At 44.0% G+C, this 18,943-nt stretch overlaps 1 protein-coding gene across 6 annotated transcripts in view; it reads right to left on the bottom strand.

Moving 5' to 3' along the window:
• Nucleotides 1-18,714, bottom strand: part of Atp2b1 (ATPase plasma membrane Ca2+ transporting 1) — a 109,629-nt gene extending 90,915 nt beyond the window's left edge. For 3 of the 6 annotated variants that reach the window (XM_087556051.1, XM_087556049.1, XM_087556050.1), the window contains exon 1: nt 17,731-18,714. The gene's annotated coding sequence lies outside the window, so the exon portion shown is untranslated. 6 annotated transcript variants of the gene reach the window in all.
• Between the last annotated feature and the right edge of the window lie 229 nt (nt 18,715-18,943).

Here is an 18,943-nt window from a genome sequence, read left to right as displayed (position 1 = left end):
GGTAAAATCCCAGCACTGAGAACAGGCAGAGCCCAGAGCTTACTGACCAGCCAGAGGTTCAGTGAGAAAAATAATCAATGTAGAGTCATATAGGAAGGCACCTAGCCTCCATAATCAATCAATCAATCAATCTCTCTCTCTCTCTCTCTCTCTCTCTCTCTCTCAAACACACACACACACACACACACACACGCATACACGCGTGCACACACACACATGCACACACAGAGATAGAGATGGGGGTATGTGCCCCCCATTCTCTGGGCTTGAACAGTCATTCTTTCAGTTCCCAGCACTATTAGCTTCCCAAATAGGAAATTCCATCCTTCTGTCATTGTTGAGACCATGGGAATTTGAATCCCTCATTTCTGCTTAAAGCGTCGTTCAGAAGTCTGTAATTAAGAAACAACACTGAAACCAAAAATCTGGTTTACACAGATTGCCTGTCACACATCAGGCAGGCAATTACAGGGAACGGGATTCGCCTTATTCTCAGAAAAGGATTTTCAAATTAAGGAAGGGCAGTGTTTCTTGTATACATTAGCACACTGGATCGTTATTACATTAGCGACAGAAATAAAAATAAGAAAACCACAATTGTAAAATATGAAGTTTGGGGCAGAGGAGAAGGGCTCAACCAGTCGGTAAGTGTTTGGTGCTCATACTGACAACCTGTAGGCAACCCCCAGGACCCATGTAAAAGGCAGACGCTGTGATACATCAGTAATGCTAGCCTTCCTGAGACAGGATGGGAGGGAGAGACAGGACAGGTTCTCAAGCCACCTTGCCTGGGGTACCCCAAGAGACACTGCCTCAACAACGGGGTGAAGTGGGGTATTGAGAACCAACTTCCAGAAAATGATGTCCTCTGACCTCCTTGCATGCATTCACAGGAACTCTCTCACACACTTAAATAGATTAAAAATTAAGTAAATAATGAAATACAGAGTACAAACAAATCTGCCAAGCTGCAAAGTTATATGCCTACTGTAGAGGAAGTTAAGACCACAGAGCACAGGTTATAAAAAGTAACTTGCAGCTGTGATGGCATTCTCAATCCAAGACCAGCATGACTCATGGGACCTGAAACTGAAAAGGACTTGAACTTGGATTTCTCTATATTATTGGGGTTATCCCAATAATAATTATGATTTTTATGAGAAAAGAACTATCTGTAGCAGTCAGTACACGTTAATCTGTGTGCGTACTTCTCACTGGCCTACAACTATTACCAAACTCATCCTTTATTTCCTGATAGCTCGGAGTCAAGGAAACTAACCATAGAAGACGACTGCTACACAGACAGGGGGAAGCTTGAGTGTAGGGCGGCTGAGTAGTGGCTTGGTAAAGTCTGATCTTTACAAGTAGGCCATGAACAGGAGCAGCACTCTGGAAAATGAGGGATTGAGTGGTGAGGAGCGTCCCATACAAAGGCAGGGAACAGTGAACAGCTGCTGTGTACCTCTGGAATCCTCAAGGCCTCCCAGTATGACTAAAGAGGGAGAAGCACCTACTCGGTGAGAGGTGTAGGTTTGGTGAAGGAGGACTTCCAGGGTCCTAAATGATGTTAATTCCGTGTGAAGGTTTTCCAGATACGAAGAATAGCAAAAGAGCAAATGTTTTCAACCAACTGTCCATGACTGTTAAATCTGATCGATTCAAAAATGCCATCAAAATGTCAAATTTTGATTCTAAAAACCAAATCCTTGTGCTTGCCTCCAAAACAATTTTGCTTCTCCCACTTGCTCTGTCCTTAGTAATATATTAGAAAACAAGCTCTGAAAATTTTACAGGAATGAGTCTAAAGTACCAAGCAGACATCTAAACTGAAGAGTTTGACACAGGGACTTTTGGCTTCTTCAAATGCTTTTCTGCCAATTTCCTGGTTTTCTACTTTGTTTTACACGGTTCCGGAAGTTGGATGAACAACAGCCCCAGGCTAGCCCAGAAGATACCCAACATCCCTTAACCTTTCCTCTAGCCCTATGCAGCTTTTATCTTTCCTATTCCAGGAAGCAGCCAGTCCACTAATGAAAAACCTCATGACTGTTGAGAAAGGGATTCACTGTGTAGTAGTAGTGACCTGTATCTTGCTGAGCAGACCAGGCTGGCCTCAAACTCATAAACAGTGTCAGCATGTCCAGCCAAGACTGGTGTGCATTGACTTCAACATAAAAAGCACATTTTTGTACCTATATTTTTCTCTAAAGTGACATCCCTTACAATAGGAAAAAAACAAAAAACCCACCCTATTTGTTCTGAGCTCCCAAGTACACACATCCGACACATCCTACTTCTGTAGCTATCGTCTTAATTTGAAAGCGCACAATTCCAATAATATCTGTGGCTTTCAATGATGGCCTCCCACTTCTTGTATGTATTTGCAGTTTTTGGTTAAATAAACATCTCTTAAGAACCCTGAAACCAATCTAAACTTCTTTAACTCTGGGGTACAGGCTTTCTGAGGCCAGCAGCTGGCAGCGAACATACTGCAGGAGCGTGGCCGGAGAACCTCTCAACAGCTCTCCCTCATTTCAGGACAGGTATCTTACCACACAGCACCTCTCTTGGGGAACGATGTGATTTGAATCTACGGCTACCTGATTTAATATGTGTCAGGAAAGGAGGTGAGGCTGATATAGATGATATAGAAGATGATATAACTGAATGGACAGCCTAGCTCACCAGCCCTTGGTTTTATGTGGGGATAGGCACAAAGCTGGCTGCCACTCAGGAAAGCCCTCAGCAGTAACTTTTTAAAGCACGGAAACAATGGCAACAAAAGTACTGAGGTCTGAAAGCACATTCTGGGGGCCTCTCCTTTGCAGGGAAAAAGGCAGCAGCAAGAAATGCAGCAGCCCTTTAGTGTAGGGAACAATCAAGCAAGGGGTCAGGTGCACACACAGATACTGGTACCTGGAATCAGGCAGCATCTGATAAACACCCTCAGACAAGGCAACCGAGAGGAGCAGCCGGTGTGCAGTCGGTGTAGTCTCTTTCCATCGTGATTCCCAGCAAAACAACAGGCGTGCACATACTTTTCTTTTGCTTTTTTTTTTTTTTAATGGAGTGTCGTGTAGCCCAGTCTGGTTTTGAACTCCTGATCTTTTTGTCTCCCCATTAGAAAATAGAATACAGATATTTAATTAAAAAAAAAATTCTGTCTCCCACTCGAAACCTCAAATTCAGAAAATATCATATGAAAAATCTGCTAAAAGACCTTGACAAGTCTCCACAATTTTATTTTACCTACAACATAGTTTTGTATTATTAGTCGCACATAAATTTGTCCCTAAAAGTTTAGATGTTGGAACACCTGTAGTTTCCTAGAACAAAGGCAAACCACACCATTCTGTTTTGGAGCTTTTTATCAAAATGCTAGCATTACGAATTCGGTTACTTGGGTATCTACAAGTCTTCTCTTCCTACTCCCTGCTGCAGTTTTTTATTTACATGAGTAGTAAATTCTCCTTCCAGAAAGAGTAAAATGTATAAAGCATATATATATAACAGCTGTAACAAGGTACTTCTCGTCTATGTGATTCAGCTACCACATCGGTCTTCTAGAAGTTAAAAAAGAAAACAGGAGCTACTGATGAATTCTCATTTCAAGCATACTATTGCTTCTGAGAATGGAGCAGGTGTTTTATTTGCTTTATGTGTACTAGTGCCTGCATGTATGCCTGTGCAGCATGTGTATACCTGGGATCGCAAAAGCCCAGAAGAGAGAATCTAATTCCCTGGAATTACAGTTACTGGCAACTGTGAGCCACCATGTAGATCCTTGGGATGAAACCCAGGTCCTCTGAACAGTGGAGCAGAGCCATCTCTCCAGGCCCAAGCAACTATTTTCCATGAATCAGAAGGCAATGGATAAAAGCTCAGCACTAGAGACAAGATGCTCATGAATGTCATAAAGAACCTCACAGGTATAGACAGGCACCATGCCAAGGGCAAGTGACAGAAAACTCAGCATCTTCTACTCTCAGGCTGTACAACTCCTGAAAGTGTCAAACAATAATATGGTTTTTAAAAGTGCTATGGGAGTTTGAGAAAGTAGTGGAAAGACATGAAAAGAGAGAGGAAATACTATATATACAGAACAAGAAAAGATCATTCCAAAAACCTGATTCTAGGAAGCTGGAAGAAACTGTAATGGGTCGCATAAAACCACCACATTACTTTAAACTTAATAATTGTGCTCGGTCACAAGTAGAGATAAACACTTACAAATGAGGATGCAAAATGAGGGATTATTTAACAAAGAGGAAAACCAAAACATTTCGTACATGGAACCAGTCATAGGACAGATCATACTAATTTATATCACATTAAGGAGAAGATTTAGAAAATCATATAGTTTCTTAAAACCATACAATCACACTTTCGTACTTCACGGATGTAAAAGCATATACAATTCAAACATCAAAATAATTAAATGTTAAGATTAATTATTTATCAGACATAGAGCAAGTGATTTTCTTATAAAACATCATATTTATAAATGATTTTGTTTGCATGTAGTCCATGGACCACATGTATGCCTGGTGACTGTGGAGGTGAGAAGAGGGTGTCAAATCCCCTAGAACTAAAGTTGCAGCAGGTTCTGAACCCCCATGTGGGCATTGGGAGTCAAACCAGGCCCTCCCGAAGAGCAGTCGGTGCTCTTAACCACTGAGCCATCTCACCAGCCCGATTTTCTTCTGATGCTTAATGTCATTCTGTATCTTCCAAGCATCCCATAATTTAGTGCCCCTATACTTTTACATAAGTAAGATTGGTAAGTCACTGTATTTGCGGATAACTGTGTGTGACGTATGTGCATTTTCATATGTGTAGAGGTATACACAAGCCTGTGTGCACAAGCATGTGGAGAACAGAGGATGAGGTGCCTTCCCCACGCTCTCTGCTTTATTTGTGGGCAGGCTCTCTCCCAGATCGCTGACTCAGCTGCTCTAGGGAGGCAGCTTGCTTCCCATCTCTGGCTTTCAAGGTCGTAGCTCCAGATCTCAACTTCTGACCTCACACTTATGTGCCAAACACTTTACTCACCCATTCATCTCCCCAGCCCTGAGAACGGTCTTGGAGAGCAGCTAAAAACCCTTTTCATCGTTTTCTCAAGAGAGTTACCTCACCCATAAATTCTACAGAAGTCACTGTCTTAGACCAGGATGCTACAGGCAGAAAGCTGGTTCACCGTACGCTGATTCATTTTATTCAATGATTACTTTCCTTTACCCGTTCACTCAGGTGTCATGAAAAAGAGCTCTAAAACCCTGCTACAGGTGGCGATCCACTGTTCCCCATGACTGAGGGTTTATGAACCCGAAGTACAATGGGCTTGAAGGAGAAATCAAGGATGGAGAAAGTTGTGAGTTCTGTAAGTGGTTAACAGAATTCCTCTGCAGAAGACATGTTCAGTTACATCTGCTTTACGCCTTCAGGCTTCTAGAGAAGCAAGTTATTTTACCCACAGTAGCCTGGTTTGTGTATCTAAGTCACCAGAAATTACACACACATTAAAAAATAGGTAACATATCTGGGGTATCTACACATTTAAATGTACTCATCTGTAGTTTTAACAAAACTCAACAATGCATGGCAAAGACCTACAATACATTTCCTCTGAAATATCAATAAGCTCCTTAAGCTGTCCTCTGTCCTTCCCTACTCAGAGGCACCTACAAACTATACTTTCTAATCTATTACTAGCTAAACTTTTTGGAACTTACTGTGCTTTCAGATCTGAGATACCCTGCCCTCCACTTTTCCCATCACCCAAACTGTATCTGTTAAAGGCTGGCTACCAACCTGGAATACTAGCATAAGGCAGTGGACATCATACTGGAAGGAAGTAGGTCACCGAAGGGTGCCCTTGAAGGAGATACTGGAGGCTGCCCGTCCCCTCCTTCTGGCCTGCCCTGAGGTTATCAAGTCTCCTATCTACCACATGCTTCTGCCACAATGTGCCTTACCACAGGCCCAGGACATGAGGCAAGGCAACCTCGGACTCAAATCTCTGAAATCATGAGCCCAAATCAGTTTCTCCTCCAAGTTGACATATCTGGGGTATATTATCACAATAATTACAGATGATTAGCACAGAACCCAGGCTCATTTTTGCAAATATTTCTGACTCCATGGGCCTCCCTACTTTGCCAGTTTGAGGTTTCATATAGTCCTTTCACTGACACTTTTCCTCCAGCTCCCAGCACAAACGAGAACGGTCCCTATGTTCTTTGATCAAAGCAATAAAGAGATACTATAACTCGAAAAACAACAAACTATGCTTTACATGAGCCGAAATGTCCACAATTTCCCACTAACGAACTGTGTCACAGCTATAGAGTGACATCCCCATCAGCAACAGAAACAGCTATTAATAGATACGACATGGACGAATTTCAAAACACCTAGATCAAATGAAAGCCAGACTACAAAAGAGCACCTATGGTATAATTTTAAGCACACATACTTGTGGAAATGTCAAATTAATCAGGATAGATCAGTGATCACCTGAGGAGAGCAGCATCGGGCTTTTAGGAAGGTGGTGGTACAGACAGAAAAAAACACTTTTATGGGAGATGACTATGCTTAATAACTGACTGTGGTTTTACCGAGATAGCCATAAATCAGAACCCATGACTGTCACTTTAAACAACCCGATGTTTATCGTACACACGATTCCTTAATAAAGCAATAAAGGAAAATGTCTTATATTATAATTTTAAAAAATTAAGACAAATAGGGGGAATCAAAGGTATGAAAACCGGTGTGTGGCTCTCTACAGAGTTACTGTAGAAGGTCTGACAAAGACTCCTTTCTTCCTTTCTTTCAACACACAGAAATCAGGATTTTCAAGTCATCCTCCTTGTGTCAGGGAACACTCCTAAGCTAGCCAGCACACTAGCAGCTCAATGAGAGGTGGTGAGGATCTGCATGCACTCACTAAGGACTGTGGTGCCTCAATGTATTCCGCTTCCCCTGAAGACAGGCTTCTGTAATCTGGACAGATGAGGAAGGTGGCCACAGAGCTACACCTAGAGCCTGTGAGGACTTCTGAAATGATAACTGAGCAGCTCTCAAAGCTTTCCCATCACTGGTTTAGAATTCGGCTTTTTGAGCGCACGAGGGACCGCCTCTCATTCAGCTGTCACAGTGCTGGCCAGGATTAAGATTTAAGACAGCATAGAAGAGCTCTCTGGATCAAGGGGAACCTTGATGATTCTGATTTGTGTGTATTCAAAAACAAAACAAAACAAACAAACAAACAAGTCTTTGTCAGACCTTCTACAGTGATATCCATAGTTAGAAGGCCACACACTGATGTCCATACCTTGGATGAACTTGTGTTTTGTTTTGTTTTGTTTTGTTTTTTTTCCGGAGCTGGGGACCGAACCCAGGGCCGTGTGCTTGCTGGGCAAGCGCTCTACCACTGAGCTAAATCCCCAGCCCCCTGTGTTATTTTTTAAATCATGATGTAAAAGTTTTCTTACTGCTGTATTTTAAGATATAATACTACGCAGTAAAAATCGTGTTTAAAGTGACAATCTTGTGTTCTGTTGTATGGCTATTGTGGTTCTTTCTGACACTTTGGTGTGGATTTCTTTTCTCTGAATTTCTAAGTAACTTGATTTTAGTGTCCACTTGACAGGGAGCAAAGAGAACGTTAGTTACACAAAACTCCTTCTGAAGAAAAACTCAAGACAACTCAGGTTTTCAACGAACATACTTATCTTCAGGAACCAAATAGCACTTGTCTCAATTGAAAAAAAAAATCAAATAAAAGTTAAGTTAGAAGACAGGATTAAGAAAACTTAAAAATGAAACATTGGTAAGAAAGGTTTCTGAAAAGCTAAACTGAAAGAGAAAATTAAAAATTAAAATTACTTGCCCCTTTACACATTTCTGGGATGTGACAAGGACACTTAAGTGTTTCATTCACTCAATGTCACTAACGTCTTCAGTGGCAAAGACAAGATAGAACTTAAACTTGGAGTCCATGAAATATCACTGAAAACGCTTCAGCAAGAGGACCAAAGTGACAGAGAAATCGGGAGGGCCCAGTGTTCTGTGCATATAAAACGACTGCCATTCGAATTCAAAGGCAGCAAGACCCAAAGCTTGCTGTGTATCTGTAGATCCAGTGTGTAGAGGGACTGGCTGATCTGCTGTTTCCAACACCTGACCTGGGGGTGACGCTGGGAGAGCTCCTTTTTCTTAGCATGCCCAACATCTCTGCTGTTTCACTAACTGGCCATCCCTGTTTGCTGTCCTCTGTGTATTCAGCGGGACCCTTTCCCTCCTTATCTCCCTCTCGTGATTTTAGTTGTTTTGAGTATACAAAGTACCCAAGGTTCATGAGTCACCTTCTAAAAGAACAGCAACGTCAAAAAAACAGTAGTTAGTGCATGAATTGAGAAGGGCTAGAATCCTATAGATCTATATTTTATACCTATAGGCATCAGCAGGCTGTATAGTGAATATGCGCCTATGTGCATTCTGGTCAGGAAGATCAAGATTTACTGCTTTAAGTCGTTTTACTTTTGCTAGCCCTGTTCTTCGAATTCCTTTTATTTTCCACCAACAAAACCACGCCTGTGCATCTCTTTGACCAACAGCTGCATGACAATGACAATGGCAAAGGTAAAACAGGACCAAGTCCCAATATTTTCTATAGCACTTTATAAAATTCTATGTATGTACCCTGGTCAGGAAACACATCGCTGGTCTCACTTAGCTGTAGACCATGCACACTATAGTACCGACCATTCAAGCAAGGTAAGCCGGGTGCGATTGTGGCAGAACACTTTGGGGATAACCAACAGTTCTGTGATTGAACTGGAGGGAGGCCTGCCCCATAGGAAGACATACCTAGTTCTATAAAACTCTTCAAAAGACTGTCTGAGGTGTTAAAGGCCCGTGAAGAAACATCATTACTGTTGGTTCCCTAAATGTTTATTGTTAATCTGTGAACCAGTGTGGCACCCAGCCTGTGGCAGAGGGGAGCCAGTGTTGCAGACATGATGGTTACTGTAGATTTCTATCTAGGAAAATGCTGAGAATAAGTAATGGTTGAGTGTTGAACCCTGAGAAAGTGTCTGTGACACACACACACACACACACACACACACACACACACACACACACACACAGAAACAATTTGAGCTGGAGCGTGGGGAGGAATTCCATAAACCACTGCAATCATGAAAACGGCAAAGGACTTGACCCTTCAAAAGAGGGATGCAAGAGGTGCCATTCCTTCTGGACTGTTCATGGTCGCTAAAGGTTTTCTGTAATGGGGCAGCCACTGGCAGACTAATTGGGAAGAAGAGGGACAGGAAGGGGGTAATGGAGAGTTAAAAAAAAAAGAGAGTGGCATAAATATAATCACAGTAAATTGGATCCTCATAAAATAATGTCCAAAAATAAAAGGTTTTAAATTAAAAAAAATAAGAAGGTAAGCCCTTAGAAACTATTCAAACATTATATGTATACAATCTGAAATAGCTGAACAGACAAGAGCACAATGTGCTAATTACTGGAAAAATGGGTTAATAACTTCTAGAAGTTTTTCTTCCCCAAGTATTTTGAGAACGATGATTTTACAATGGTAAATTTACATAGTTACTTGATGTTTAAAATGAATATTGTGTATGAAATGAGCACCAGTAGACATGATAAGATGTGGTCCTTCTTGACCTGAAGGCAGGTAGAAGGCTAAGCACAGTGCCACACTTTTAAACTCTGACGCACTGTAACCGCAAAGTTCCTCCCGATGCCTGCAGTAACTGAGCACTAAGGTCACAGACTAAGAGTTCACTTTGAAAACCTTCCCCCCAACAGTAGGACCTGTGACCTATTCCGGCTCCACCAGCACTCCTATCAACACATGGGAGCTGCAAAAAAGTAACAATTAAATTATAACCCACAATATTTGCTTTAAATTATGACCTGTACGCCATGCGGTGTACCAATCGATTATTATATAGAGACCCGGGAAGCACATCTCGACATTAATTCAAATGAAAGACTAAGCTGGCATATGCCCAAAATGAAATTAATTGTTTAAAAATACATACTTCCCCAATGACTCGTTCTTTCTCTACCTTTGATTAATTCTTTGAGAGTTGAGTTTCACATGCATTTTCATTAAAAATACAAAGTTAAGCTGCAATTATTTTTAGGATCAGAATAAAGACTAAGAAGGAAGAATCTACCACACTGTTTATAAGTGGAAAGCACTTCCCATACAGAAGCTAAGTTCTGTCCTAGGTCAATGAAAAGGAATCACTGGTCCAGTAGTAAGACCGACTGTCCTATGAAGCAACAGGTACAGGGTTAAAAAGTCAGACAAAGCAACCTTTAGAAATCCTCTCAGTTTTCAAGTTTCTCTGTTACTGATAGCTTAACAAAAGATACACAATGTCTAACTCTTAAGCCGGCAGGCAGAAAGTACTGATTGGGCATCTGTTGTCTACAAGTCATCATTCTCTGCTATCCCATTCTGAACACATTTCTCCATGTTGTCTCTATTACAGCAAGGGGATAGAGAACTAAGACGCGTGTGACTTGGGCCGGAGAGACTGTCTCAGTAGTTAAGAGCACTTGCTGCTCTTCCAAAGGACCTGAGTTCTGTTCACAGCACCCATGCCAGGTGGCTCACAACTGCCTGTAGCTACAGTTCGAAGAGATCCAACCGCCCCCTGACCTCCATGGGCACCTGCACACACATGGGAGCACACAGACTTAAGCAAGCACACACAAACACATTTGAAGTAATTAAATAAATAAATCTGACAAAAAACAAGAAGTGTATAGGCGAGAATAGAAACAGAGGAATTCGGACAGGCAAAGTAATGAAAAATGACTAGAAAGGCTGAATGGTTGCTAAGCTTTGAGTGATAGGCATACTTCGATCAGGAGACCCATAGTTTTCTCAGGTTAGAAGATACATACATGTATGAAGTCACAACAAGGGAACAGGGCAAGAGTCTATACACTGTCTCCAGTGGGCGGCCAACAGTGCTATGAACAAAGCATGGCTCTCAGCCCCAGAAAGCACCATTTGTTTAATGTTGTGTGTGTGAATGACACCTCCTCTCAAAGTACAAAGTAGTGACCCTGGTGAGGAGCATGTTAAGGCTGGCAGAGGAGACAGATGCTTCACTCAGGTCGGTGAAATAAAGACAAAACAGTGACCACATCTGGACAGTTTCTACCCATAGTCTCACATTACAGACCTGAAGAAATCCCTAATGGAAAGACGTATCAGCACATCTTAGATTTCGGTTCTAACCCCTTCCCCATCAAACCCTTAGTGTTCCTTAAGAACCAGTGTTTTCCGACACACTTTAGAAAACACTGGATTCCTTATTTGATGAAAGTCCTCCAGAACCTACTTGGATATGATTTAAAGGGGGGGGGGGGACCAATAGATGTTTTAGTGAAGAAGTGACATCAGGTAAGGTTTAAGAAAACAGACATCAGCAACCAAAAAACCCCCACACCTGATCGAACTCAGCACAAAGACAAAAGGCAAATCAAAGCACAGGAACTGAGCATTTTGAGAACAAGATCATTTTAAAAGTCCTCAAATGGAGAATGCTCTGGGTTAATAGACAGGACAGATCTACACTGCTAACAATACGATCGGTATAAACGCTCCTTTTTTAGGTAAATGGTCAAACCCCTCCTAGGATCTACTTTTCGAAAGGCATACATTTCATTCTTCAATATATCAGGTCCAGCAGTCATACCAGTTTCCAGTGAGGAGAATAATCTCAGATTTCACCGTGTAAGCAAGCAGTAGTCCACTCAAGAGTATGCTCCTCGCCTCCAGAGGCCCAGGTGACGGTAACGTAAATACAAAACCAAAGTCCCAGATTGTTAGAAACCACAACGCTTAGAAAGCTACTAGACTCACAGATAGCAAATCATTTTCTTACCGAAGAAGCAATTTAAAACGTCATACATTATTTAGTTAAAACTGTTTTGGGATAACTAAAAGACAATGGCTTTAAGGAGAATATAGGGGAAAACCTTTCCCACTTTGCCAAACATAGTAAGTTAGATTTCCATGATCATTAGTCCATGATTCCTCAGCCAATAAGCCTAAGTCTTCAAAACAAGCTCAGAAGTCTGGAGATGGGCTTTGAAACAACCTTCATTTTAATGTATGTACAAAACTCTTACACTGATATATATATGAGACAAAACAAGTGTACGCTAAGACTGATTTTAAAGAGGAACTATATTCAAGGTGGTTAGTGCATATGTGGTACGCAACAGATAAAGCCACACTGACAGTCAGATGAAATGGACCTGACAGTAGATCACCTAGCTGCACAAATTACCAACGTGCAAGGGAGATGGCACCGACTTGTTGTTTTGGTGTACAGCTGGTAAGTTATCAATATGGTATTGTCGATATTCTTCAAGGATCATCAGCACCTAACATGCTATTTTTGAAGTAGCTGATGGCTAAATGAAATTTAAAAGGGTCACTATTTACCTACTAGTCTATGGCCATTGATTAGACTTTTCCCTCTAACAAAAAGAAAAAAAAGAAAAAAAGAAAAAAAAAAAAAGGAAGGAAGGAAAAACAACACGAATTACTTTTAGGAAAAGAAGCCTGTGTTCAATTCCTTTGAAGACAGTGGACATTTAGATACAGAAATGTCTCCGTCCATAGTGCTTACGGAGTAACCACAGACAGGCTCCTGAGAGACGGCTCAGCACACACAGAAGAGGAGTATTTTCCATCTATCAATCTTTACAACTGTCACAAAAATGACCCAACCCAACAAGTCAAACTTTTCTGCAGCCAGTCAAAACCATTTAGGGACATGAATTTGACTATGTTCAAAATGAATCAATGATTTCCTCCCTAATCATAAAAGGATTTTTAATAATGTTAACAATTTCATCCAACTTATAGAGACATTAGCATTCTTTTTCAAAATGCAGAATGGTAGGCCCCACCCCAAATCTGCTGAATCAGAATTGCAGGGGTAAGGCCAAGAAGAGAGGTGCTTTGAGCGACTGTCCCAGGTAACTGCACTAACAGTAGAGAATTATCACCTTCTTTTGTGTGAGATTTATAGCAAGGTTTTGTATTTATGAATTAAAATCTGGGGTCCTATTTAAATGTCTAAATTCCACTGCTTAACAAATTAACATTCGAGAAAATTTTATATAACACACCCGTGGGAGAAAAACAAGTGCTTAATTACAGGAATTGAAAGAAGGTACTTTTTTTTTTTTGCGCTAGCATATTTTATTTTTAAATAAATTATTGCAAAAAAAACCTCATTGAAAACAAGATTTAAAAAATTATAAATTTAACTACAGTATTTTACAAATGTCCATGTCGCTCCCTTGCTGTGAAGCAAATCAGGGTATGCACAAATTGTTGATATTTACTCCGAACATATGCTATAGTTAAACTACAAAGCAAAGCCTAGGCAAACTTGTTTTTATTATATTATTAAATTTACACTGGTCAGAAGCTGACCTGTCATATACTTCCATAAACTTAAACACATACAGTGAGATCATCCATGAGCAGGACTAAAGGGACCTCTGGATAACCTAGAGTCCAGGTCTGGCTGATTTATCTGTCAGCTATATGACACTGGACCTAGATAGATCACCTTGACTACCAGGGGGAGAAAGGTACAGCTGTCACACGTAACTCACTTTGAAAAACTACTACTTATGAGGATCGGGCCACACGGTAATGTTGAAAACTACACTGAGTTAAGCGTGAGCACTTCTAAGTCACTGTTATAAAGTTCTAACAAGAGTACAACCCGAAAAGCTATTATCAGGTATCTGCTGTACAACAAGAGTATCGGGAGAAAAATAAAACAAAACAAAACAAAACAAAACAAAACAAAGCAAAACAACCAAAAAGAAACCCGTGCCACATATACAACCAGAGTCAACTGTTAGGATCCTATTAAGTATTGGGTAGCAATACTGCAAGTATTAAACGTAAGAATCCAATTTAATACTCAAGAGGAGGAAGCAGCTGGGTCTCTATGAGTTCAGGGCTAGCCTGGTCCACGTAGTGAGTTCCAGCCCAGCCAGGGCTACATAGTAAGAATCTGACATTTAAAAAAAAAAAAAAAAAAGAAGATTCCATTCATTTCCCCAATGTATCCATTTATTTATAAGACTTATTTCTAGTATGGTGATATGAACAAGAGATAGGCTGATCAGTTAAGTTTGTTGTTCTATTTTCATTGGCTATTTCTACAAAAACATTTTTAACGAAACAGCATATTTGGTGTGTGTGCATAAATACCATTTCTAGAAGCTGAGAGATTGTTACCTCTTTTTGAAAATGCTCCTTGTATCTGTATCGTTTACCTTGTAATGTTACCTCAAATAAGCTATTAATATCATCTTTCTATATAAGACATTCGCTAGAACATAATTTCCCATTCCAACTGATCAAGAAAATATTCTTACAGGAGACACAGAAACTTAAGTTTTAAGTCTCAGCTTCCTGTTTTTCATATTAATCACAAAAATTCTCTAAAAGATGAAAATATCAGCTCAAACCCCATATCCATAAAATACAAGGAAAATTGTCAAATTTCATTGACCTTCAATATTAGAAAAAGTTTTACTGAGTGACAAATCCTTTTAAAACTCATTTGACATAAAAGATTGTTTTGTTTAAAACAAACTGTAAGATGTTTGCCCAAGGAAATCAGTCAAGTGAATCCCCAAATAATGGATTTTATCAAAATACATTTAACAATGTATTAATTATCCTGCATGCATCAATTTAATGGCTTCAAATGTCCTTTAACCTACGGCAATTTCCATGGCTCTAAGGAGGCCTTGTAGCAGTGAAGACATAAATAATCTATCATCTCAAACGGATTTTTTGTTTAATTATAGCTTAATACTTATCTACAGTTCAGCATCTAGTGCTCCACAGTAGTCAGAAGAACTCAAATGTTGAATTAAAATTTAAATGCAGATAGAACAGTAATAATAGCTTGTGGTCTGTAATTAAAACCCGTATTAGGTAACATCTATGTTAATTTACCCATTACTTAAAAGATACATCTTTTTTTTTCTTTTGTGTTTTATGGACGACAATAAGGAATTACCCTCTGCCTAAAGAGATAGTGTACCTTCAAATCTGGATGTGAGAAGAGGGAGGGCTGAGGGCGATGCAGAGAGAGCGGGGGAATCTCATCAGATTAGCTGTCGCTACAGCATCTCTTTCCTCCAAGCCTGAAAAATCCCATTTATTTTTAATATGAGATGCATCTGAGAGGAACCATGTGCAGCAACCACATTTTCCAACATGGTTTCGATTGAACTCTGAATATAAGTACTCCTGCTCAAAGTGCTCACTCGTGATTATCTTAAAGCAAGTAATTATAAGCCCTCGGTGAGACCACGGAAGGCAGGTAAATGGAAGACAGCTAATGAAAAACAATTACTATATTGTATTCGGGACAGAAAAATAATTTTACTAAATTTTCAGTGTTTACTGTAGTGTTCATAGCTCGGGGAAAAAAAAAGGCTAAGGAGTACCATGCTGGTAGGCACTGGAATTTGCTAGAATGGCTAAACAACGTTGACAACACTGCCGCATTACCTTCCTCCCTCAGTCGGTGCAGACCATCAATATCCTCTTATTATATTATCATCACAGTCAAAATTAGTTCCTCACCTCCTCTCAGAATGGTATGCAAGGTCTCAAGATCCAACTAAAAACAAAACACCATAGTTTCCCACACAGTTGCTGAAATTCCTCTCAAGATGGAGAAATTATAGAATACTGAAAAATGAAGACGAATTCCCCCTTACATCCAAAGGGGCACCGGTGAGGACAACTGCCACATGAAGGCGTACTCTTAATTTTCATCATTTGATGGGGTGGGTGTGGGGGGGGGGAATAACAAAATTTTAGATCAAAGGTGGCGCTCTGTCCTCAGCTCACCCGATTGTGACTCACTTTTGCAGACTATATGGTAGGAAATAACAGTTACTTTTCAAAGATCTTTGCAGTTACGCCCAAGCCAAAATCAGGACAGAGATCCACCCTTTATGACAGCAATTTAACTGTCTTATCCGAAGCAAGGTAGAAACGGAAACATCTCCCTGAAAACTGGGCTTAAATGGCCCATTTCATACACCAGCTTTCAAAAGCCTCCAACAAGAAAAAAAAATATCTCTATTTACTTCAAATTCGAACTGACCAGGAAGGGGAAAAAGGGAGGGGGTGATAAATGAAACATAGAAGCACAAAAGGCAGATTCTCCCCCTTCCAATCCCTCTTTAATTCCCCCCAATCCGCCTCTGCCACACACAAGGACAGGGAGTCTCCCTAGGGAAAGCTGGTGGCAGGGCAAGTGAAGGCTCTCCATTCACTCACATGGGCCACTAGCCAAAGGGATGCCCTATGAGCGCTTTAAACAAACCAGGCCCTTACAAGTACTTATTATTATAAAATACACCTACGCTGTGCAAGAACCTTATTTTAAAGTAAGACTGTCCTCAGGTGGGGGAGGTGAAACACAACAAAGCCTTCCATGTTGAAAGGCAGACAGTCCAGACATGCATATACCTACACACGTATGAAAAAATCCATATAACTAATTTATCAGGAACAGCAATCGATACCAACAGGAGTCATTAGGTTATTAATAAACCCAGAAAAGTAGCATGCATAGCAGCCTAAGGTGGCTGTCTGCAGCGCTCTAACCCCCGGAAGGGTAAAAACCAGCCTACCGAGGAGGTTCGCGTCCTTAGCAAGGTCCTGCAGACCCCTTTACCCATGCAGACCAGCTCCAGCTTCCCCTTGGGGTCTTAACAACCGCAATGGCAAAAGCACTCCCAATGCTAGAGTCCCGCAGTAAACTGGTGAATGAAATGCGCACAGAGACCAACCAACCTGGGCAGAGACTGAGGCGCAGACCCAGGGGTCGCTAACTAGCTAAGCCACAAAATTCTCCCGCAAGATGAAATAGAGAAGAAACCCCAGCCCCCCCCCCGCCCTCCCACCCCCTCCCCGCAATAGGAATGCCACCCTCTTTCTTACTGACCCTTTCTGAGGACCCGAGGACAGAGCAGATTTTATTTTCATTTAAACTAAGTATATAAACATGAATCGGAAACAACCGTGAACATCCTGAGGAGCTAGACTCAAGACCTGAAGAGAGCGTCCAGGCGGCTCTCCAACTCCCCGGGAGTCACCGTCCTGTCTGACACGCATCTATCACACCACCCTCTCCGGGGGACCGACGACGAACCTTCACCTTGCACCGGCAGTACCTCCTGGGGGCCCAAGCCAGGGATTAAATGGGTGACCCTCCCGGGGCGCGGGGAGAAGGAGTGCCCGGCACCGCTGCCCTCAAGGTCACCACATGCCGGGGTGGGGGCGACCAGTGTTCGGATGGGCTGTGGCGGCAGCAGAGGCAGCCCCGCGAAGTCGGAGAGCGCCCGGGTGTAGACGAGAAGCCACTGGGACGGAGACTCCAAGCTGGACCCGGCGCCGAGGCGCGCGGCGAGGAAGCCTTCTCACCTTTACGGTCTCCTAGCAGGAGCGAACCCCGGCGGCGCCGCCAACTTCGCGGGGACCGGCCACGCTCCACCCCGCGCCCAGCTGTCAGGACCCCCGCCGCGCCCTGCGCGCCCCACCCGGCCTCCCCCGCAGGTGGCCGCCCCCGCCGCGGGCAGCCACCGGCCGCCACTCACCTCGCCCGCAGCGGGAACCATTTTTCCGAGAGAAGAATCAAGGAAGGATAGGCGGGTGGGTCCGGGGGTGGCGGCGAGGGGTCGCGGGACGTACCCGCAGCCGGCTCGCAGGGATCGGGGCGCCACGCGGAGGTGCGACTGCACCTCTGGAAGGAGGCGGCGGTGGAGCCCAGAGACTCGGCGTCCACCAGCCGGGGCTCCCTACTCACGCTGCTCCGCGAGGAGGCGGCGGCGGTGGAGGAGGAGGCGGCGCCCGGCCGGCCCCCGCCCAGAGCCCGGCGGCCGCCGAGTGGCCGCTCGCGTCCCCGCAGGACCCGCCTCCTCCGCTCCGCAAAGCCGCGCTCAGGGCGCGCCGCGCTCAGCACAGCAGCTCAACCGGCCCCGCGCCGTCGTCCGCAGCAGCAGCAGCAGCGGCGGGCGGGGTGCAACCCGGGGCGGGGTCCGGCAGACACCGGTTCGCAGACGGCGGAGCTCAAGGGGCTACGGCCAGCTCCGGGCAGGGGCCCGTATGCACCGGGTGACCCGCGGGGCCGCCCGAGCAGGCAAGGGGGAGTAGGGCGCTCACCCGTTCCGGTCCGACGCTCCCTTCTTCTCCACACCTCCACGCCTCCCGCTCCACGCTGGCAGCGCAGCTGCTCCCGCTGCCTCTGCCACCGCTGCCGATGCTCGCGCGGCCGCCGCTGCCGCCTTGGCTGGGCGCGGTCACGTGACGCGGCCCGCGGGGAGCCTGAGGGCGGGCGGGCGCGCGCGCGCGCACGAGCGGAGGTAGCGCGGCTCGGACCGGGACTGGCGCTTCCCGGAGAGGGCGTTTAAGGGGAGGATCCGGTGAGCGCGTCTCCGCCTGGAGAGCGCGCGCCCGGGGCGGGGGGAAACCAGAACTTGCAGCGCGCGGTGCGGAAAGGGTGGCCTGGAGTGCCGGGCGGGCGACTCGCGCCTCCGCGCGCCCCTCCCTCTCTTCCTTCCCTGCTCCCCGGGCTCCCGGCTACCCCCGCCCCCTCCTGCGCTCTTTTCTCCCCCTTCCCCTCCTGCGGCGGCTTCCGATTGGCCGTCGGGCTCTGACGTCTGTGTTTCCATGACGTGTCGGACCGGGGAGGGCCGCGGGAGGGGGCGGCGGGGGAGGAGGGGGCGGCGACTCCGTCAGTCACCGCCGGTGCCGGGGCGCGCGGCCGGGCGGCTCCTGCAACGTGAGGAGGCAGGAGAGCAGCGACTGCCG

Source organism: Rattus norvegicus, chromosome 7, assembly GCF_021556685.1.
Source record: "Rattus norvegicus strain SHRSP/BbbUtx chromosome 7, alternate assembly SHRSP_T2T, whole genome shotgun sequence".
NCBI classification, from domain to species: domain Eukaryota; kingdom Metazoa; phylum Chordata; class Mammalia; order Rodentia; family Muridae; genus Rattus; species Rattus norvegicus.
The sequence above is the reverse complement of the archived record's forward strand: the minus strand, read 5'-3'. Positions and strand labels throughout refer to the sequence as shown.